Genomic DNA, 23,015 nt, shown 5'->3' on the forward strand with positions numbered 1-23,015 from the left:
GGTTATTTTGTTCAAGGATTAGCAACTGGAAATTGACTTCTCACTAGTCTTTTTCACTATTCAGACTTGAAGGTGGCCTTCTGTAGGGTAGACCGACATCTTAATTTATTTTTGATTCTGTAACCATTGTGTAATAGTACTAAAATTATCAGTTACTTTTACTTTTTAACGTAATAAAAAGATTTTCTTATTGTGCAATTGCAAGACTGCCGTAAACCTAGCAAGTTAACATGGTTTATCTTTTTAATCTAACATAACTACACAACTCAATGGAAAGCTGTCGCCTGTAATCAGGCTTCTGTTGTACGTGTACTGAAGTACAAAAAAGAACACAATGTAAAATGCAGTTTAAAGTAACACAAACGGTACGCTAAGTGCTTTGTATCTCAGACTCCAGGAAGTTGATGAATTGTGTTTGGCTCCTAATGGTTGATTGCGGAGAATTATCTTTGAATGAAGACTGTTGGTGCTACGATTTATTTTTAATCCCTCCCATTGAAAATAAGGTGTCCATGACTAACATTGCAGCAAGACGGTAAATAAACAAAATACATATTTTTAAAATGTTTTATGCAGTTACTTAAAGGGCACCATTTTATTCTCATTGTTAAAAAGGCAATTTCAGATATGCATTATCAAACTGTATGTGGAGTTAAAATACACGTTTCTGTTAGTTCCTACAGCTTGCTGCCCAACCGGATCGATTTCATATTGGGTTCAGTATCTTGTACCTCTCGTGTTTACTCTTGTTGGCACAGTTTTCTGGGACTCTATGGTAATTTCACGTTCGTTCATTTGAGATATCCGGCACAGTATCTTGGACAGTCACTGGTTTGTAAGATTTAATTTGAAATGTGAGATAGCTCTTGGTCACTTTGATTGACTCCTTGTGACAGCAAAAGGACTGACAGACACCCATGTGTTCAACTATAGAAACACACACCACTATTTTGATACCCAGGAATCGGTGTACACATTCAATATACAGCCTTGTGTTTGGTGGCATTGTTTATATTTGTCATGTGCTTGATGTTTGCTAAACTACAGCTTTTGTCAAGTGACGACCCAAGTAAGTTCCCTATTGATGCTATATATTATCCAGTATTAGGGGTATCTTTCATAGATTCACATGCCTGAATCATTCCCCGTCGTCGGGGTTGGAGTCCCCGGTACATAAAAAGAGTAATGTCATAAAGACATATACGTAGTAATAGGCCAGAGGCCTCTCATTAGTAACATATCCATGTCCTTTTGTAAAAAGGACCAAACTTTGGCCAAGAGCCAATCGGATATCACCACCCTCTAGAACCTTCCTGGAAGGAGCCCTAGTCCCTCAGATTTTCTACCGCACGTCGTGCTAAGGGAGTCTCCACTGAGCTCTGCTCAGCTTCTTTGTATTTATGGATTTTTTCCACATATTTTTCTCAGAATTGTCTTTCTGTAAGGGATTTTCAGTTTAGCCATGGCTGATACCCCAAAAAGGGGCTCTTTAGATCTTGTGCCTCTTGTGGCAAGAAGAGGCTTCATGTAGATGACCTGCAGGAGGACTGCCTTTACTGTCTCTACCCTGACCATTCAGCAAAGGATTGTAAAGTCTGCCGCACTTTTTCAGCCACAACTCTCAAGGACAGAGAGGGCCGCCTGCTGATATGGCTTCAGAGACTCAAGGACAAGGATCAAGCAGTCTCTTCAGGTGAGAGTGAGTGTTCCATTAGGAGTATACACTCTTCTCCCAAAAGGCCTAGAACGTCATCCCCAGAACCATCTTTGCAGCCACCTCAAAAGAAGACGCCCAAGTCTTCAGAGGTTCGTTCTAAGGCCATTGCTGTGAAGGTTTCTCAACAAGACCCTGCCTTCAAGAAACCTTTTGTGACTTCTTCAGCTCTGCCTGTGACAACGTCGACAGCCACTATCTCCACGTCGATGGGGTCCTCTTTAACATCATCGCCGACGACTACTACATCCTCGTCGTCGACGGGTAGGTCTGTTCCATCTCTTATTGTTATCAAAAAGTCATCGACGACGCCACCGTCGGCAAGCGACGAGGTAAAAATCGTCATCGTCGACAAAAGCACCATCGACGTCGACGAAAGCCTCCTCATCGTCGACGAAATCGTCATCGACTGTAAAGGCTCCATCGATGACGACAAGTTCATCGTCGATGAGATCATCGTCGTCGACACCAGTGTCGACGAAGCCGTCAACGAAGCAACCATCGTCGACGACGTCGTCATCGAAGAAGACACCGTCGACGACGGAATATGGTTTGAATGTCGACGTTCCTCCGTCGACGACCACTCAGTCAACTGGCTCGACGACGGTAGAGTCTCCTCCCTTGAAGTGTACTTATACGCACTTCAAGATGACCACACGTACTCTCACGCCGGAATTGACCTCTCCGAGCAGGGTCCAGCCATTCCCACCTGTTCATCTTCTGGATACTGAGGACTCTGATGAGGGCTCTATGTTCCGACAAGCGACCAGCCCCTCTGAACTACACGTAAGACTACATGAAAGTTCAGATTATGAGGAACAAGAACAGGATGATGTGGAGTACCAGGAGGAAGTCCAACGTCCTCCGCCTCCTCTACAGCCTATGATGTGTCTCCCAGCCTTCATAGTGACAGATCTACAGTTTCTGATTGCGGACTACAAGCAAAGGTTTCCGTCCACTCCTCCGCCAGTTGTGACACCGCCACCTAGGCCTCGGCCTCCTCCTCTAGTCCTTCAACCAGATCCGGTTCCTTCGCGTCCTCTGCCATCCTCTGATGAGGAAGACGAAGAAGAGGAGCAACAACGGGAGGAAGGGGCGCTCCAAGACATACAAGACAAATGGGATGACTATGTGATTCCAGGTCCAGCATCCCCTGTACAGGCACAAGCGGATTCACCCCCGTAAGACATTGGGGGATTCCACAATATTACGGCGTTACGATTCAAACTCAAGGTAACGGCAACATAACAGGATTGCTTCCTTTATTAGGTCGAGCCTATCCCATTCCGCAGGATTGGATAGGGGAGAATTTTAGTGTTCTAAATAAGTTCTCAAACCATCGGGCGGATTTCAAACAGTTCACGTGAAATCACGTGAACACAAGCACGTGCATTTCCCCACATCAAAACCATCAGCCTCCCTCTCACAGGCTTCCCCAGCGTGCGCAGTGCGCGCTGGCCTCACTTCTCCTCCTCCCTAATTGCTTGCACTTTCACGGCCGCCAGGCCGTGTGCTACATCAAAGGGTTCCGCTGCCCCGCCCCCTGCTTCACGGCCGCTTCTCATTTCTGCCCGTCATCACATCATCAGCCTCCCTCCCACAGGCAGCTTGTTTTTAAAGAAGACTTGTTATTTTTCTTATTAACCAATCGTGAATAAACAACCTAGGGTATGAGCTGCAAGGTCTCATTATTATTAATACTTTCGACCGCCGCTTATATTTAATGCTGCAAAAAGCTTTCCTTTACCGGCAATCATTGTGCTAGCTACAGAGCAGATTAGAATGTGGGTGCAATGTTATCTTCTACAAGTTCTGAGTTACTTTAAACATTGCGGCAGCTCATGACCCCACGCTTCTGGTTTCAGCATTGCCGACACACAACTTTACTTTTATCTACACAGTGGAAAAACGCAGGCAAAGAAAAAAGTATTAATAGGTAAATGTAAAGATTGCTTTGCAAGAATTTTTAAAGGGGAAAATAATTAACTGTGGTAAATGCATTCCATGCCCGGCGCGCTTCTGGTTTCAGCATGCCCAACCGCAAGCATAACTTTACTTAAATTTCATCAAAAAAATTCCATGCTTCCACTTCCAGGTGCATTTAATCACTGCGATAGCTTTGAGCACAACGTTCACCTCATGTAGATAACACGGTTTGTCAGGGGAAATGCTTGATTCACTTTAAAATGTGAACACTACACAAACACATTCCTGTATGTGATGTAGCATGGCAAGTCTGAATTTAGATATAGAGGCTGTTCTCGATATTTGCAATAGAGAGGTAGACAGTACACGCTTAAGTGCTTCAGGCCATAAAATAGGAATGGAAAAACTACTGTGTATTTGTATTTTATGCATTGTATACTTTATAATCAAGAAAACATGTTTCATGGTCAACGGGATCATGGCCAGGTCTTCGTATATTATACTTATTATGAAGAATTCGACTTTCAATAACGCACTCCATCCCGCTATCCCCGATAAAAGATGCAGGCATGGTTAACAGAGTTTAAAGCTTCCGGTGTTTTAATTGTTACCGCCTCCCCAAAACAAAGTCGACATATTCACTTTCACTGTGACAGTATACATAGAGTATACAAAATAATAAAACAGTGACGTACATACAGGGATATTTATTTATACTTAAAATTTCTTGTATAGAGGTTGGTAGCTCGGGTATTTAACACGTAATCAACATAATAAATATATAGTGGCAAGAGCAAGTGGACAATGGTGCCCAGCTAGGATCAGTTCAACATGACTGAATTGGTCACTTCAAAGAACTTTAACAGTCCAACACCTTATGCACTCTAAAATACTACCGCCTTTGTCGCAAATATGAACAGTCTTGTGTTACTAGATTAAATAACTGCATATCCTGTTGCATTTTTAAAATCATTACAGTGCAGCATTTTGCAATAACAACAAAAAAGAAAGATAATAAACGTGGGAATTTTGTACCCCATTGTCATGCAGATTTTGCAACTTTTAAACTTTGAAATATAAAGCTGTATTTAGTGCGTGCAATGTGTGCGCGTGAAATGGTGTGTGCGTGCAATAGTGTGTGTGTGTTGGACTAGTTTAACCTAGAGTTCAAGCTGAAGGCTTTTTTTTTTAATAAAAGGCGAGAAATGGAACAAAAATACATCCCCTCTGCAATGTTTAGCAAACATGTGAACGTTCTCTGTGACACACAAAGCAAAGATATGAGATGAGACGAGACAGGACGTGGCGCCTAGACGTGACTATGGAGTATGGACCTGACTGGAGCTAGGGCCCTGCTGAAGAGCTTCATCTCTCTCTCGGGACTGCAGGTCAATTGGCAGAAATCCCGCCTGAACCCCACGAAGGCGAATCGCCACCGGTCGGAAATTCGACTGGGGAGCTGAGGTGAGAACCTCATTGCCTCACTTACTTGGGGGTTAAAATGTACCATGGCAGGCAGGATCTGCTGGACAGGAATGTGGGTACGGCCATCAGATTATTACAGTCGTGCTCTCATTGTCCATGCCCGACAGAGTGGCGCTACTTAAAATGATAGCTCTGCCCCACTTCTTGTATCTTTATTAGGTCTCGCCCATTCACACCCCTTCACCCTTACACCCCCTCTCACCCTCCCTCACACCCTCATACCCTCACACCCTCTCACCCTCTCACCCTCACAACCCCTCACCCCCTCTCACCCTCACACCCACTCTCACCCCTACACCCCCTCTCACCCTCACCCCCTCTCACCACCACACACCCTCACACCCACTCACCCTCTCTCATCCTCACACCCCTACCCCCCCACACCCCCTCACCCCCTCACTCACACACTCAGACACCCTCACCAGCATAGCATAACAAAACATAGCATAGCATAACAAAACATAGCATAACAAAAAACATAGGATAGCAAAACAAAACATAGCATAGCATAACAAAACAAAGCATAACAAAACATAGCAAAGCATAACAAAACACAAAAACATAGCAGAACATAACAAAACATAGCATAACATAACAAAACATAGCATACCATAACATAAAACAAAGCATAGCATAACAAAACATAGCATTGCAAAGCAAAATAGCATAACACAACAAAACAGCACAACACAACACAACATAGCATAACAAAACAAAGCTTAGCATAGCTTAACAAAACATAGCATAACAAAGCATAGCATAGCATAACACAACATAGCATAACAAAGCATAGCATAACAAAACATAGCATAGCATAACATAGCATAGCATAGCAAAAAACAACAAACCTCATAGCATAGCAAAACATAGCATAGTATAACAAAGCATAGCATAGCAAAACAACAAAGCATAGCATAGCATAACAAAACAAAGGATAGCATAACTAAACATAGCATAGCGTAAAACAAAACATAGGATAGCAAAACAAAACATAGCATAGCATAACAAAACATAGCATAACGTAACAAACAGCATAACAAAACACAACACATAGCATAACATAACAGCATAGCTTAACAAAACACAACAAAACATAGCATAGCAAAACAAAACATATAATAGCATAGCAAAACACAACAAAACATAGCATAGCATAACAAAACATAGCATAACAAAAAAAAGCATAGTATAATAAAACCCAACAAAACAGCATAGCATAACAAAGCATAGCATAGCATAACAAAACATAGCATAGCATAACAAAACATAGCATAACAAATCAAAGCATAGGATAGCAAAACATAGCATAGCATAACAAAACAAAACATAAGATAGCAAAACAAAACATAGGATACCATACAGCATCACTCAGCACCACCACAGCATCACTCAGGGGCACCACAACATCACTATGCGCTACCACAGAATCACTGAACGCCACAACATCACTCGTTCGCCATCTCTACATCACTCAGCGCCACCACAGCATCAATCTGTGCAACCATTCAACAACACCTGGTTCAAATATGTTCTCTCAATGTTTCAAGCTCCAGTGCTGCCTAGACTGGACAAAAAATATAAAGCTCCTGGCACAGCTCCAGCTTGCCTTACTGGCCATCGAAAGCCGGACTCCGTCATTACCCAGGCAGCGCAGCGCAGGTCAAAAAATCCATCGGCTGCGTTGGCTGCGCCGCCAGATAAGGAAGGTCGAAAACTAGACAACATAGGGAAGAGGTTTTCGTCCTTGTCAGCTCTAACAGTGCGTGCAGCAAACTTTTTGGCACTGTTAGGACGCTACAACCATCAAATGTGGGCAGATATCGCTCCATATTTGGATTTCTTCCAGAAGAGCAGAAAGAAGAGGCGAAAAAGATTCTCCTTGAAGGCGAGCGTTCCGCTTCGGAGATGATTGATGTGGCGATGGATATCGCATCCACGGGGATCCCGTCAGCTGGCAGGAGCTGTAGTCCTGAGGCGCCAAGGTTGGCCTAAAGCAACATCTTTCCGGCCTGAAGTTCAGACCAAGGTATTGGACATGCCGTATGACAGTCAACTTCTTTTTGGGCAGCACATCGATGAGATGCTCCAGGGTATCAAAAAATACTGATACCGCATAGGCTCTAGGTACTCTCCAATACAAAAATCCTTCCTTTCGGGGCTCCAGAGGAAGAGGTCAGTCCTCGAGAGGTGCCTATCAGGGGTACAAATCCAAGTACAGCTCAAATCAGCAGTACAAACCCCAGTACCAACAAAGACAGCAGCAAAACCAGTCGTCCTACAACAAGTCTTCCTTTCCAGACGAGGAGGGAAGAAGGACACAGCCAGAAGGCAATGACTTCTCTCAGCCACAGGTCTCCATTCCCTATCCACCTTGCAAAGTTGGCGGGAGAATTTCATCCTTCCTTCGCAATTGGCAACAAATTACAACGGATCGGTGGGTCCTCCAACTTGTTCAATTCGGACACTCTCTGGAGTTCGTGGAAACTCCTCCTCAAAAGCCGCCAATACCAATTCTGCATCTGCTGCAATTGGAACTCTCCCTCATGCTAAAAAAATGAGCGATAGAAAGAGTCCCCCGGAATCAGAAGGGCAAGGGATTCTACTCCCGATTATTCCTAATTCGAAAGAAGGAGAAAAAATGGAGACCTATATTGGACTTAAGAGTCCTCAACTAATACCTCAAAAAACAGTCATTTCGTATGGTGTCCATCCAGGAGGTGCTGCAACTCCTCAATGCGAACGACTTCATGGTGTCTTTAGACCTTCAAGACGCGTACTTTCATATACCAATCCACAGGAACCACAAGCAATTGCTCAGGTTCGAGGTGGCGGGCAAGCACTACCAGTTTCGGGTATTGCCTTTCGGCCTGAAGTCGGCGCCACGCATTTTTCTCTCGCCACGCATTGTCTCTCTCCAGTAACAGCATACCTCCGCCAACATCACCACCAGGTCTTCCCGTACTTAGACGACTGGCTCGTCAAGGCACCTACTTTCGCAGGCGTGACCAAGTCCTCCAACGCCTGTCTTCAGCTCTTCAACAATCTGGGACTTACGCTCAACGAAGAGAAATCCATCCTTCAGCCGTCCCAGTGTCTCACTTTCCTAGGAGCTGTCCTAGATACTACTCAGAGAAAGGCTTTCCCTTCACAGGAACGTCAATTGAAATTAAGGACCTTGGCCGCCCGGATTCAATCCAAAAAGTCCATCACGGTGTGCCTGTACAAATCCTTGTTAGGGATGATGTCCTCCAAACATCCTGTTGGTTCCACACTGCCGCCTTCGCATGAGTCCACTTTAGGAGGCGCTATCCGCTTAGTGGATTCAATCCAGTGGATCTTTCGACCACGTAATCCGGATAACTCCTACCATTGTCCATGCTCTGAACTGGTGGCTTCACCCACAGAATCTGAGGCAGGATCTTTCGTTCATACTTCCAGTTTCGCCACATGTGATCACTACAGATGTGTCTTTGGAAGGATGGGGTGCGTTCCTTCAGGACCTTCAAATCAACCGGCAGTGGTCCCTTGCAGAGAAGCAACTGCACATAAACCTCCTCGAGTTAAGGGCAGTCTACCTGGCATTAAGAGCGTTCCTGCCCAGGATCAAAGATTCCCCAGTGCTTGTGAGAACAGACAACACCACCACAATGCACTATCTAAACAAACAAGGGGGAACTCGCTCTCTGACGTTGTCTCAAGAATCTCAACGGATTTGGCAATGGCTACTTAAACACCACATTTCCCTTAGGGCAGAGTACGTCCCAGGGACGGACAATGTCCTGGCGGACTCTGAGCAGACGACGCTCGGTGTGCCACGAGTGGGAGCTGGATCAACAACTTCTCAGCTCTGTATTCGCCCGATGGGGTAGGCCTCACCTGGATCTGTTTGCGACACAGCACAACGCAAAATGCCAACATTATGCAAGCTGGCATCCCCAGAAGGGATCGCTAGGGCATGCATTTTCGATCGCATGGTGCAACATCTTTTCATACGCATTTCCTCCATTTCCCCTAATTCCCAGGGTCCTCCGGAAACTGAAGGCAGAGCGTTGCACCCTGATCTTGATACCCCCAGCACTGGTTCACAGAGCTTCATCTCCTGTCTCTGGAACTGCCGATTCTATTAAAGTCTTGCCCCACTCTCCTCACAATGAACCAGGGGCAAGTCCAGCATCCGAATGTAGCATCTCTCAGATTGTCGGCTTGGCTCCTGAGTTCAGAGAGTTTCAGAACCTAGACATTCCCCAAGAATGCAGGGCAGTCTTGGTCCGGGCTCGGGCCGACAGTACCAACAAGACGTATTCTCTAAAATGGAAAAGGTTCTGTGTATGGTGTAAAGCAAACAATATACACCCCTTTTCATCAACACCTGCACAAATTTTACCTTACCTGCTCCATTTGGCGCACTCAGGATTGGCCCATGCTTCTATTTAAGTCCACCTGGCGGCCATATCTCGGTTCAGGCGTTCGTCATCTGGTACTTCCCTCTGGTCCAATAGACTGGTTAAGCAATTTCTAAAAAGCCTGTTCAGGACATTCCCTCCGGTGAGCGCTTTACCACCCACCTGGCAGCTAAACATTGTGCTTGCTCAACTGATGAAACATCCCTTTGAGCCAATACACAGAGCCGACATCAAATACCTGTCTTGGAAAACCGCTCTCTTACTAGCACATCAGCAAGGCGTGTAAATGAGCTACAAGCCTTCTCTATTCAGGATCCTTTCCTGCAGTTCAAACAGGACTGAATTATTCTACGGACCAACCCTAAATTCATCCCGAAGGTTCCGTCTAATTTTCACCTGAATGAACCTATAGTCTTGAGGACTTTCTTCCCAAATCCACTTTCCGCAGCAGAGAGGTCTCTCCACTCTTTAGACCTCAAACGTTATTTGAAGTTCTACATCCACCGAACAGAACAGTTTCAGAAATCCAACCGGCTTTTTGTTGCCTTCAGCAGGCCCAGAAAGGGTCTTCCATTAACTAAGCAGAGCATTTCTCGTTGGATCTCTGCAGCCATTACTTTCTGCCATCAACAGGCAGGTCATCCTCTGCATTCTAAAGTTCGGGCTCATTCAACCAGAGCTGTCTCCACTTCATCGGCGCTCTTTGCAGGAGTGCCCATTATCGACATATGCAGAGCGGCGACATGGAAGACACCACATACGTTCACCAGGCACTACTGCTTGGATTCTGAACTTATGAAAGATGCAGCAGTAGGACAAGCTGTGCTCGTCATCTATTTCACTAGAGGTGAGCCTTCTCTCTTTCATCCCACCTTCCTACTGTCTACTCGCACATTTATCTTTTATGTGGTATTTTGGTACTTGTTATATTTCACAATTGGTATTCTAATATCGAGTGATTTTACATGTTGTACCATACGAAATGTGCTGGTGATTGCTTGCTACTCTGATTCAGGCATGTGAATCTATGAAAGATACCCCGAATACTGGATAAGAAATGCGTTACTTACCTGTAACTGCAGTTCTCCAGTATTGGTATCTTTCATAGATTCACATGCAACCCACCCACCTCCCCTGGAAGGGCGCACCTTGGTTCTCTCAGTAGGTACTACTTAGCACTGTGCTTATGAAAATCTGAGGGACTAGGGCTCCTTCCAGGAAGGTTCTAGAGGGTGGTGATATCTGATTGGCTCTTGGCCAAAGTTTGGTCCTTTTTACAAAAGGACATGGATATGTTACTAATGAGAGGCCTCCGGCCTATTACTATATATATGTCTTTATGACAATACTCTTTTTATGTACCGGGGACTCCCACCCCGACGACGGGGAATGATTCAGGCATGTGAATCTATGAAAGATACCAATACTGGATAACTGCAGTTACAGGTAAGTAACGCATTTCTTGCGTCTGTATAATATGCATATTTAACAATCAGTATGGCAACACTATTTGTGTACATGTGCTGTTGGCATTCATTATATGCTGAAGGCTTAAAACCATGGATGAACTTGGTGCAAATTATTTTGACCAGATTATATGTGATTAAGAACAAACTTTTAGTGCCTGCATAGTGTTAAAAAAAAAAAAGTAAAATCATTAAACAATGCAAGTCCAGTGTGCCCAAAAACGCTAGCAGCATTGCTTGACTGTCACAATCCCTGTTAAAGTTTTTAGTATACGATTTTTCACTGTTCGAGTTCACAAATACGGATGATTCACCACTGAATCCATCCGTGGGTCCATTCCCTAGAGGGAATTTTCCTAAAGCTCTACAACAGGGTTCTCTAGCGAGTATCTCTTGAACGACTAGTAGCTCTCCAGCTGTATTTAAGAAACTTTCCTAAGTGCAGGCCCAGCTACTAAATTAGCAGCTTTTGCTTGGTGAATACTACAATTGTGAGTGTGTATTCCAGACGAAAAAGTGCATCCAAAACGCCTCCGCCCGACTGATCGTTAACGTCCCCCGCCGCAGCCACATCATCCCCACCTGAGAGTCCTACACTGGCTCCCCGTCGACAAGAGGGTCACCTTCAAGCTCCTCACCCACGGAAACAAAGCACTACACAACGCCGGACCAGCCTACCTGAACAGCAGACTCAGCTTCTACACTACTACCCGTCAGCTCCAGCCTCGCCCTCGCTGCTGTCCCCCGCATCCAACGAACAACCTCCGGCGGCAGATCCTTCTCCTACCTCGCCGCCAAGACCTGGAACACCCTCCCTACCCACCTACGACAGACCCAAGACCTACTCGCCTTCAGAAGACTCCTCAAGACCTGGCTCTTCGAGCAGTAGCGGCACCCCCTTCCCTCAGCGCCTTGAGACCCTCACGGGTAAGTAGCGCGCTTTACAAGTACTCTGATTGATTATATTCTTGGCTACGGTGCCCGAGGCACTGAGGTGATCACTGCTTGTAAGCTTGCCTGTGGTGGCCACTAATTTCATTTTGTCTGATGTGGTCGGCATTGCAACACTAATATTAGCAGCTCTCGACGATATGCATTGTAGAGAAGTAGATCTTAATACAGAAAATGTTGGAGACCCTTGCCCTAGACCGAGTGGCCCAGGATCTTCTTGCTGTCCTCTGAGTGTGGACACCACAGTCTTTGTCTCTTCTGGCAACATGAACCTCAGCGTTACAGTTGAACTTCTCCTGCAAAGCTGAAAGTAAAAATATATTTGAGAACAGACTTCTGTTCTAGTAGAGCAGAATTAATTCTCGGTGTGCAGTGTCACCCAGGAGAGAGGACTGTAGCCTGTATGCCAAACTTCCCATCCTCCAGACAGGTGATTGCCGAGGGCCCCCCCCTCCCTGCACGCACTGTCGGCACATTAATAGACCCAAACATAGTCTTTTTACTTGTTCCACTTGAACATAGTGTTATAGGCCCGTCCCTGTTAATTAGTTTTCACACTTGTAATCTGTTCATTCAGATTTGGAGACTTGTATGAACTAACCTGTTGAGCTCCATTCCTGCGACTTCACAGCCTCCTGTGGTAGTTCATTATCGGGCCACTCCAACTCGGTCAGTCCTATCCCTTTTAGTGTTCCAGTGCACAAGCTTACCCGTTACAGGATTGCATGAAGGAAATTAAGCCCTATGGGGAAAAAAGGTCTTTGTCCACATTGAAAATAGTAATACATTGTCACTTTATTCTGAGCATTTATGGGAAAGTTTAAAAAAAATATTTTCTAGCCAAGGAATGCCCTGATAAGCCATATTATAGGAACTGATAAACCAGTCTGGAACCAGTTCTAGGTTTAAAAATAATGCGGTCTTCTAGTTCGTTCTAGAGACTGTTCTTCCAAATTCCAGCCATCTAAAAATGAGCTATTAAGATTTTTGTGCATCCTCTTATCTTGAATGTAATCGCTGCCCCCAATGAGTGGGAGGGTTTGACCGAAGCTCAGGACAAGCATGTGACATAATGCTCATCAAGCAGATCCTCTGCACTGCTTTCAATGTGAACATGAAGAAATCGATATATAGGTTTTAAAAAGTAATTCCTCTTAATTGCAGAGAACCCTATTTCCTACTGGAGAGGCCAGAGTGGGCCTTGAAATAGATTAGCTGTCCTGCAATGTAGCCGACATGGCAGCCAATGGCCTTGCCTCGGCATTTGCCATGGCCATGTCTGAACTGGGGTGGCTTGGTGAGAAAAATAACGGTGGATTAAACCCACATCTGTGACTGGGGGTGAATGTTTTGCCATTGTGCAACATTCCGTCCATCATCTTGTGTGTTTTGCTGTTCACCCTATGTGGGAAGGGTATGCCCAGACCTGGGTCCCGTGCTCACTAAGCCACTGGAGTCAAGCTATCCTGGCTGAAGCCGGCTGATAGCCAGAAACCGGTCCTAAGATGCTTGATTCCGGTCCAGGGAAGGCATGGCTTGGCAGTTCGGGCTGGACTTTTCCCATGAGGCACAGGGTCAAGACTGATTTGCAGATGGCCATGTCTGAACTGGGGTGGCTTGGTGAGCAAAATTACGATGGATTAAACCCAGATCTGTGACTGGGGGTGAATGTTTTGCCATTGTGCAACATTACGTCCATCATCTTGTGTGTTTTACTGCTGTCTGGCCAAAAGGACACGCAGTAGACTTGTAGATAAAGGTTATGTCGAAGGAGGGAGGAAAAGGTGAAGTTGTCTCAAGTGGCAGGTAGGTGGTTCAGATGCCTCTATGTTGGTGAGAGTTCAGTAGAGGGGGGGTGGATATGGATATGGATTCACTTGTGCTGTTTGTTTTGATCTAAATCTTTGTGGTGAAAGGTATATGAGTATATGTCCTATCTTTTGACTTTCAACTGCGAGTCTTTTTTAAGTTGTCTCCTAATTCCCAGATGGTAAGTACTGACTTGTGCAAATAGCCAGTGGCGCAGTGGGAAGGGGAAAAAGGTGTGAAGGCGAGGTTCTACCCTTCCCCCTTATACCTCTATTGTATGAAATAATACAGAAATCACCAGATGCTACATTTTTTTAAACTCTGTATTATTGACTGCAGAGAAAACATGCTCTTACACAAGGAAATGCATTTGTCACAGTCAGTTTTTCAATTTTCACCCCTATATCACATATGGTAAGTATCAGTCTCTTGAGCCATCTGCCAATACTCATGCCAGATGCTACTTCATGAGAAAACCAGCCAACATTGCTCCTCCATAAACCGTGTTCGGGGTGGTGGGGGTATGGGAAGGGAAGCAGAGGGAAAGGTAACCAATACAGAGAAGATTTAAAACATTACAGTATTGACATCTTGTTCTGGTAATACTCATCTGATCCATCATTTGCAAGGAGTTTTAATGTTCGAACAATTGGCTGGTTTGTTTCTCTTTCTGTACTGATCGAGATTAACTTATAAGTAAATTCGCTTGAAACTGGAGATATCATCCGTCATTATTTCTTGAGGAACTTTGTTTTAGAAAATTCGGTTTTGACACTAAAACCTACTGTACTCATACGTGTGCACAGGACTTTTGTTCATACCTTATAAAATGTGTTCTCTGCAGTTCCAGTGGAGGTGCCAAGGTCAAGCCTTTGAGGGGAGGTAGCGGTTCAATCAGGCAGTTTTTTAGATCTTCTTTTTCCTGCTTCATTTGGATTCCATAGCACAGGATTCTCAAAAGTATGTCCTGGAGGGCTGGATCCATCCCAGGTTTTTAAGATAACTACATTGATCTAAATGGGGATATGCAAAAAAATCTGGCATGAATCTGGTATCTTAGAGTTGTCACTTTTTGTCTTAGTTGCCAGAAGTCTGTGTCCCACTTTTCTGTTTATTTTTTCTCTTCTTTCAAGGTGGGTTTCAGTCTTCAACAACGTGTTCTCTATCCCTTCTAGCCTCTTGTAAAAGGATCCAGGTCTGTTCGGATAGTCTTTAATTCTGTCTCAAGGTCTGCCATCGTATGGTCCATAGACATAATCTGGTCCCTACTGCTGTGATGTCTTAGAGGATGGTTTTCAGAGATGCTTCTTGCAAGACGGGTCTGTGTAGCGCACTGCTGTTCTAGATTAACCCCCCCTCCCGAGTACTTCAGTGAAAAGCAGCTACGAGAGGTCTTGTCATCGGCCATTATGGCAAAAGATTAAGAGGTAGGAGCCCTAGTCGATTCCACAGTTGATAGGGGTCAATGATTTGAGGACTATCAAAATGTTTTGTTTTTTTTCCTAGACGGAGGTGTTCTCAAGAGCTTCTGTACTGCATGTATTGTGCTTACTGCATATTCCCCTTGTTCTATTGGTCATATATACAGGATTTATCCCCTCGTCGCATAGATTGCTGGCTCTCTAGGTATGGAATGTGTCAATAGGCCTTATTAATCAGTCGTCATTCGGGCCTTGTACTTAGGCAGCCCACAAGTGCCGTTTGATGGATAAAGGTAGGGGAGTAAAAGTCCTCTGATGATGTGGCATTGGCTTGGGACTCAGGTCGCTGTGGTTCATTATTAGTATGTGAATAAGGTCCGCCCCAACTCCTTATGTTACAGAGGTTCTCAGTTTCATGAGCTAGTTTACAAAAATATCGTGGTGGCGACGTGTTGGACCTGGCCTCGTGGTTCCCCCCGACCCTCAGCACCCCGACAGTTACCCCTGCGCAGCAACCACCCCCAGTCGTCCCGTCCCCTGTCTGCCCCGCTCCCTACATAACACTACCAAACGGACGACCACCTCTGAATCCCGCCAGCTATCCTCCTGGTACCGGACGCCCCGAACCCGCATCACCCCCGGTAGCCATCACCCTTCCCTACAGATCCGTGACTCCATGGGCGCCTGCATGACCCCGGCACCAGTGAAACCTAGGCTCCAGACATGCCATGCCCGGCTGGGGGGTAGAAGGCTTCCTCTGAGGGAGATAGGGTAGAGTAGTTTCGATCACACCTCCGGCCTTCCCTTGAGGACTGGTTTCGATGGCACCTCCGGTCTCCCCGAGAGCTGGCTCCAGGCCCTGCTGGGTGTCTGGAAACGTCCGGACTCATCTTCAAGGGATCAAAGGGCCAACTGGCAGGAAACCCCGACAATCAGCCCCGAGGCATGAGATACCCGCCTGCGAGGGCCCGGACTTCAAAGGGAAAAAGAACTATAACAAGGCCCGCTCTGGAACTAACGGGCAGTTGAATCCTGGTCGCGGCTCAACCAACTCGAAGAAGAACGCTACCCGAACTTTGTAATCTTTGCTGGAGTCCTGCTGACGAGGTCGCAGCTCCCTGAACCATCTTTGCTGAGCCCTGCTGACGAGGTCGCGGCTCCCTGTAACCATCTTTGCTTGAGCCCTGCTGACGAGGTTGCGGCTCCCTGTAACCATCTTTGCTTCAGCCCTGCTGACGAGGTCGCGGCTCTTTGAACCATCTTTGCCTGAGCCCTGCTGACGAGGTCGCGGCTCCTTGAACTATCTTTGCCTGAGCCCTGCTGACAAGGTCGCGGCTCCTTGAACCATCTTTGCTTGAGCCCTGCTGACGAGGTTGCGGCTCCCTGTAACCATCTTTGCTGAGCCCTGCTGACGAGGTCGCGGCTCCCTGTAACCATCTTTGCTTGAGCCCTGCTGATGAGTTCGCGGCTCTCTGTAACCATCTTTGCTTCAGCCCTGCTGACGAGGTTGCAGCTGCTTGAACCATCTTTGCTTGAGCCTTGCTGACGAGGTCGCGGCTCCCCAAGAACTAAAGGACACTCCGCTCATTACTGCTCGAGCCCTGCTGATCTGGTCGCGGCTCGAGGGTACTCTGGTGCGGCTGGACCGACGGCACTACTTAAACAACGTGGCTCGAGGAGGGTGAGTGGAACACCCAGTACCATCGACATCTACAGCAGACCCGTATCCCCCGGCTCGAGGATTGAGAGCTGTGCTCCGGATACGCTGGTACTGGCCCCCGTACTATGACTGTCCCGCTTTTCACCCCCCCTGCGACCAAGAACTTACGAACCCTTGAACTGAATGTAAATATATGACCTTTTTAACCTGCAAGAACGTAATAACTACTGCTTGATAAAGAACTTGTTGTTCAGTACCCAACTGTGTGGTGTCCATTTATAACGCAGTGGCATCCCTGCGCGTGCGATCTCAAATGGGAAGTCCCCTCCTGTGAGGGTCTTACGCCTGAGCTCGGCAGCGCTCCTGGGAGAAGTGAGTCCCGGTGTGGTCCGGAGAACGTCCTCTGTACCCCCCTGAGATCGCCCCTTCTAACATTGGTGGCAGCGGTGGGATCCGAGCCGACATTTAGAGATCGTACAGTGAACAGCGTACACACTACCCAACAAAGACCCAAAACAGCCAGAAGGAAGAACCACCATGAGTCCCACTGGAACCAACGCAAATCCAAAATTCCAAGAGGACCGTTTGGAAGAGTACACTCATAGGGAACTCAAGCAGTTCTGTAAAGACTTTAAAATCGCTACCACTGGTTTGAGGATTTCCAAGAAGCCCTGAATGCCTGGGTGGAGTCCGGGGCCTGCCTCCCCCAAACAGAAGGGAACAGCATGGAGGAGGGGCAGCAGAACAAACCCAACGTCAGAGAGGGAGAGAGAACCGACCCCCCCCCCCCGCACGGCGGAGCGCATCCGAGGGGGGCCTGTCCCCAGAGGAGCTGACGGACCGAGCGAGAAGTAGGATCCACGAGCTGGAGCTAGCTAAGCTCAAAATCGAAGGATAGCTCAAATTAGTCGAAAAGAAATTGGCTGTGGAACAATTGCGACTGCAAGGAGAACTGGAGGAGAAGAAACTACAGAGAGAACATGAAGGAAAGAAACTTCAATTGGAACACAAACGCAGCCTGAAAGAGATCGAGCTCAAGGCGAGGAGCGAGGGACCCCTCCCCCTGTGGAGGCTTAAGTACACCTCCCCAAGGATGTGGTGAGAGAATACTATAAAAAACGATGACATTCAGCAATGGTTTAAAGCCTATGAAGTAGCTATGACCTCCCACTGAGTCCCACAAAAGGATTGGGGGGCTGGGTTGTAGGGACGGTTCCTAAGCGAGGGGAAAGACACCCTGCTGGACCTGCCCTTCGCTGTACTGAACTCGTACAGCCACATGAAGGAGGCCCTGCTAGCCAGATATGGGCTCACCCCCGAGATGTACAGGCAGCGATTCCGAGACTGTAAAAAGATCCCTGGCACCACGTGGGTGGAGTATGTCAACTAATACAGCCGGGCCTTGGAAGGGGGGATCAAGGACAGCAAGGTCACCACATTTGAAGAGTTGTTCGACTTGATAGCCTGGGAGCACTTGTCCACAAACTGTTTTGTAGAACTACGCCAGCATCTCTTTGACAGCAAGCTGACAGACCCTCGAAAGCTCGCCGTCGAAGCAGATCGCGGGGTGAACACCCGGGTCCCCAAGGGCCCTATGGGGGACTATGCCCGAAATGGTCAGGGACCTCCCCGTCAGAGAGGGGGAGGAGGCCAAGGTAGACAGCGGGAGTTCCAGTCAGGACCCCCGAGTAACCCCCCCAAGGACACAGCCCCAAAATGTTCCATCTCCATCCATGTCCAGCGCAGCCCCCCCCCCCCCCCCCCCCCCCCCCCCCCCCCGGTAGACCAGGGCCAAGATCCAGTATAGCGTGTTACAAATGCCAACAGCCAGGCCACTACGCCAGTGTCCCATGAACAAAAGACCCGCCACTGCGGGCCCGCCAGATAGCCACTGTTGCCCTAGGAGAGGAGGTTGATGATACAGAGGAGTGGGAGCCAGCAGCCATGTCCCTGGTCTCACTAGGAGATAAGGAAATGATCCCTGGAGCCCCCCTGCCGGCCAACACTAAGAAATACCGACAGTGGGTGACGGTCAATGGACGCCACATAAGGGCCCTTCGCGACACCGGAGCGAGTGTTACGGTTGTTCGCTGTCACCTGATCACCGAAGAGCAAATCATACCGCACCTCTTTTGCCCTGTTATTTCGGCAGACAATTCGGAGAGCATCTACAAGATGGCTCAAATTCCCTTTGAGTGGGGGCGAGTCTCCGTTACCCTGTGGGTAGCCGTCCGACTCACCATGCCGGTGTTTTTTTGTCTACTGGGCAACGATCTGGAGAGCTCCCTGTGGGCACAGGTAGAGCGAAAGGCTCACCTAAAGATGCTGGGCCTACCCGAATGGGTATGTGCCACCACTCGATCCATGACCGCCAGACTACCCACCCCCGGGGGGGTGGGGCCAGAGAACATAGACCAGACCTCAGACGACGGGGACGGGGTGAGTTACCATAACCCCCCGGTCTCCCCACAGGAGAAGAAATCGACCTTGACTCAGGCCCTCTAGGCCCGACCGCCGACCAAATCCCCGAATTAGGTGATCTACCCGAGTTGGCCCAGTGGCGCCACGAGGATGGGCCTTCCCGGGAGGCGTTCTGCCAGGAGCAAGCCACCTGCCCCTCCCTCGTCGGCCCACGGCAGCAGGCCACTGCCCAGGCCGCTGGTGACCAGTCCGGATCCCATTGGGTCTACTGGGAGAATGGCCTTTTGTACAGCGAGTAAAAGTCTGCGGAACTAGGGTCAGCCCGGGTGCTGGTGGTACCCCTACGATTCCGAGACTTCCTCCTGAGCCTGGCCCATGACGTACCCCTGGCGGGACACCTGGGACAGGATAAGACCTATCACCGACTGGTCACCCATTTCTATTGGCCCCGAATGCGCGCAGACGTAGAACACCACTGCAAGTCCTGCCCCACGTGCCAGGCCAGCGGAAAGAGCGGGGGAAGCGCAAGGATCCCCTCCAACCCTTCCCCCTAGTCAGTACCCCCTTTGAACGAGTGGGAATCAACATTGTGGGACCCCTGGATCCCCGGACCGCCCTTGGCCATCGATTCATCCTCGTCCTGGTGGACCATGCCACCAGGTACTCCGAGGACATTCCCTTCCGAACGGTGACTGCCCCCGTAGTGGGGCGGGCCCTGTTGGGGATATTCTCCCGGGTGGGATTCCCGCGAGAGGTCGTGAGCGACCGAGGAGCGAACTTCATCTCGAAATATATGAAGTCCTTGTGGCAACATTGTGGGGTGACGTACAAATTCACTACCCTGTACCACCCCCAAGGTAATGGCCTGGTTGAGCAATTCAACCGGACCCTCAAGGGAATGATCATGGGCCCCGAAGAGCCCCTGAGGCGCAAGTGGGTCATCCTCCTACCCTGCCTCCTGTTCGCCTACCGGGAAGTCCCCCAGAAGTCCTTGGGGTTCAGCCCTTTCGAGCTGCTCTACGGACACCCCGTCCGGGGACCCCTCAGCCTGGTCAAGGAGGGATGGGAGGCGGCGCCCCGGGACCTTTCCCCCGATGTGTTTCGATACATCCTGACCCTCCGTATATCAGACTTGAAAATTCAGGGAACTCGCGGAGGCGAACCTAGAGGCGAGCCAAGAGGAAATGAAACGTTGGTATTACCAGAATGCCACTCTGGTCGAGTTTCAACCGGGCCAGCAGATGTGGGTGATGGCCCTGGTGGAACCTTGCGCCCTTCAGGACAAATGGACCGGGCCCTTCAAAGTGGTGGAGCGCAGAAGCCAAGTCACCTACCTAGTAGATGTGCAATCCCCAAGGAACCCTTTGAGGGTCCTCCACGTGAACCGCCTCAAGCCCCACTTTGTGCGGTCTGAGTTGAGTTTACTCCTAGCCACCGACGATGGAGCGGGAGAGGACACGGAGCCTCTACCCGATCTCCTGTGTGCTAAGGAAAAAGATGGCTCCGTAGAAGGATATAGTCTCTCCTCCTCCCTCACCCACGAACAACGCGAGGGCTGTCGCCAGTTATTGAGTCAATTCTCCGACTTTTTCTCCCTCGTCCCCAGCGTCACCGATTGGTGCGTCCACGATGTGGACACTGGGGACAGCCATCTGGTAAGGCACAGAGCCTACCGCGTCCCTGACAGAGTCCGGGCCTGCATTAAGGCAGAAGTCTCAAAAATGTTATCCCTGGGATGTGGTCGAGTCCTCTGACAGTCCATGGGCCAGCCCCGTGGTTCTGGTTCCGAAGGCGGCCTCTCCCGGCACCGTCCCCGAGATGAGGTTCTGTGTAGACTAGCGCGGGCTCGATGCCGTCACCCGAGCCGACGCACACCCTATTCCCCGCGCGGATGAGCTCATTGACCACCTGGGATCTGCCCACTACCTCAGCACCTTCGACCTGACCTGCAGTTACTGGCAAATTGCACTCACGGAGGGGGCAAAGGAGAGATCTGCCTTTTCCACCCCAGATGGACACTATCACTTCCGAGTGATGCCCTTTGGAATGAAAAATGCCCCCGCCACCTTCCAGAGGCTGGTTAACCAGGTACTGGCCGGGCTGGAGGAATTCAGCGCCGCATACCTGGACGATATCGCGGTGTTCAGCTCCCACTGGACCGAACACCTGCGGCACCTCTGGGAGGTGTTGATGGCACTGAGGCGAGCAGGCCTTACCATCAAGGCCAGTAAGTGTCAAATTGGACAAGGGTCGGTGGTCTACGTAGGGCACCAGGTCGGGAGCGGACGAGTAGCCCCCCTCCAATCCAAGATCGACGCGATCGTGGCCTGGGAATCCCCCCCGACCCAGACGGAAGTGAGGGCCTTCCTGGGGCTCACCGGTTACTACCGGAGATTCATCAAGGGATATGGCAGCATAGTGGTCCCACTCACAGAATTAACCTCCAAGAAACAGCCGAAGAAGGTGCGCTGGACCCCCTCCTGCCAGGAGGTGTACAAAGCCTTAAAGACCGCCATGTGTACTGCCCCAGGACTCCAGGCCCCCGACTACTCTCGGGAATTTGTGGTCCAAACGGACGCCTCCGAGCATGGCATCGGGGCAGTCCTATCCCAGCTAAACGAGAAGGGCATAGATCAGCCAGTGGCATTCATCAGCCGGAGGTTACTACCCCGAGAGCAAAGGTGGAGCACCATCGAGCGGGAGGCCTTCGCGGTGGTTTGGGCCCTGAAGAAGCTGAGGCCCTGCCTGTTCGGATCTCACTTCCGGGTCCAAACCGACCATCGGCCTTCCGGTGGTTAATGCAGATGAGAGGAGAGAACCCCAAGCTGCTACGATGGTCCATTTCTCTCCAGGGGATGGACTTCACCGTAGAACACCGCCCTGGTACTGACCACGCTAACGCGGACGGCCTGTCCAGGTTTTTCCGATTCAGTGAAGAGAACCCCCAAGGGGATGGGTAGTTCTCCCCACCTTTCAGCTGGGGGGGACGAGTGTTGGACCTGGCCTCGTGGCGTGGTTCCCCCTGACCCTCAGCACCCCGACAGTTACCCCTGCGCAGCAACCACCCCCCATCGTCCCGTCCCCTGTCCGCCCCGCTCCCTACATAACCCTACCAAACGGACGACCTCCCCCGCATCCTGCCATCTATCCTCCCGGTACCGGACGCCCCAAACCCGCAGCACCCCAGAGGGCTCCCGGTAGCCATCACCCTTCCCTACAGATCCCTGACTCCATAGGCCCCTGCATGACCCAGGCCCCAGTGAAACCTAGGCTCCAGACGCGCCAATGCCCGGCTGGGGGGGTAGAGGGCTTCCTCTGAGGGAGATAGGGCAGAGTAGTTTCGATCACACCTCCGGCCTCCCCCTGGAGACTGGTTTCCATCACACCTCTGGCCTTCCCTTGAGGACTGGTTTCGATGGCACCTCTGGCCTCCCCAAGAGCTGGCTCCAGGCCCTGCTGGGTGTCTGGAAACCCCCGGACTCATCTTCAAGGGATCAAAGGGCCAACCGGCAGGAAACCCCGACAATCAGCTCCGAGGCATGAGATACCCGCCTGCGAGGGCCCGGACTTCAAAGGGAAAAAGAACTATAACAAGGCCCGCTCTGGAACTAACGGCCAGTTGAATCCTGGACGAAGAGAGCCCTTCTGACCTGGTCGCGGCTCAACCAACTCGAAGAAGAATGCTACCCGAACTTTATAATCTTTGCTGAGCCCTGCTGACGAGGTCGCGGCTCCCTGTAACCATCTTTGCTTGAGCCC

General features: G+C 49.2%; 1 protein-coding gene across 4 annotated transcripts in view; it reads left to right on the top strand.

Annotated features, from left to right (window-relative positions):
* VCF1 (VCP nuclear cofactor family member 1) overlaps positions 1-23,015 on the top strand; it is a 71,808-nt gene that overhangs the window by 31,681 nt on the left and 17,112 nt on the right. The window lies entirely within an intron of this gene.

The sequence above is a fragment of the Lissotriton helveticus genome, chromosome 7 (assembly GCF_964261635.1).
Source record: "Lissotriton helveticus chromosome 7, aLisHel1.1, whole genome shotgun sequence".
Lineage (NCBI taxonomy): Eukaryota > Metazoa > Chordata > Amphibia > Caudata > Salamandridae > Lissotriton > Lissotriton helveticus.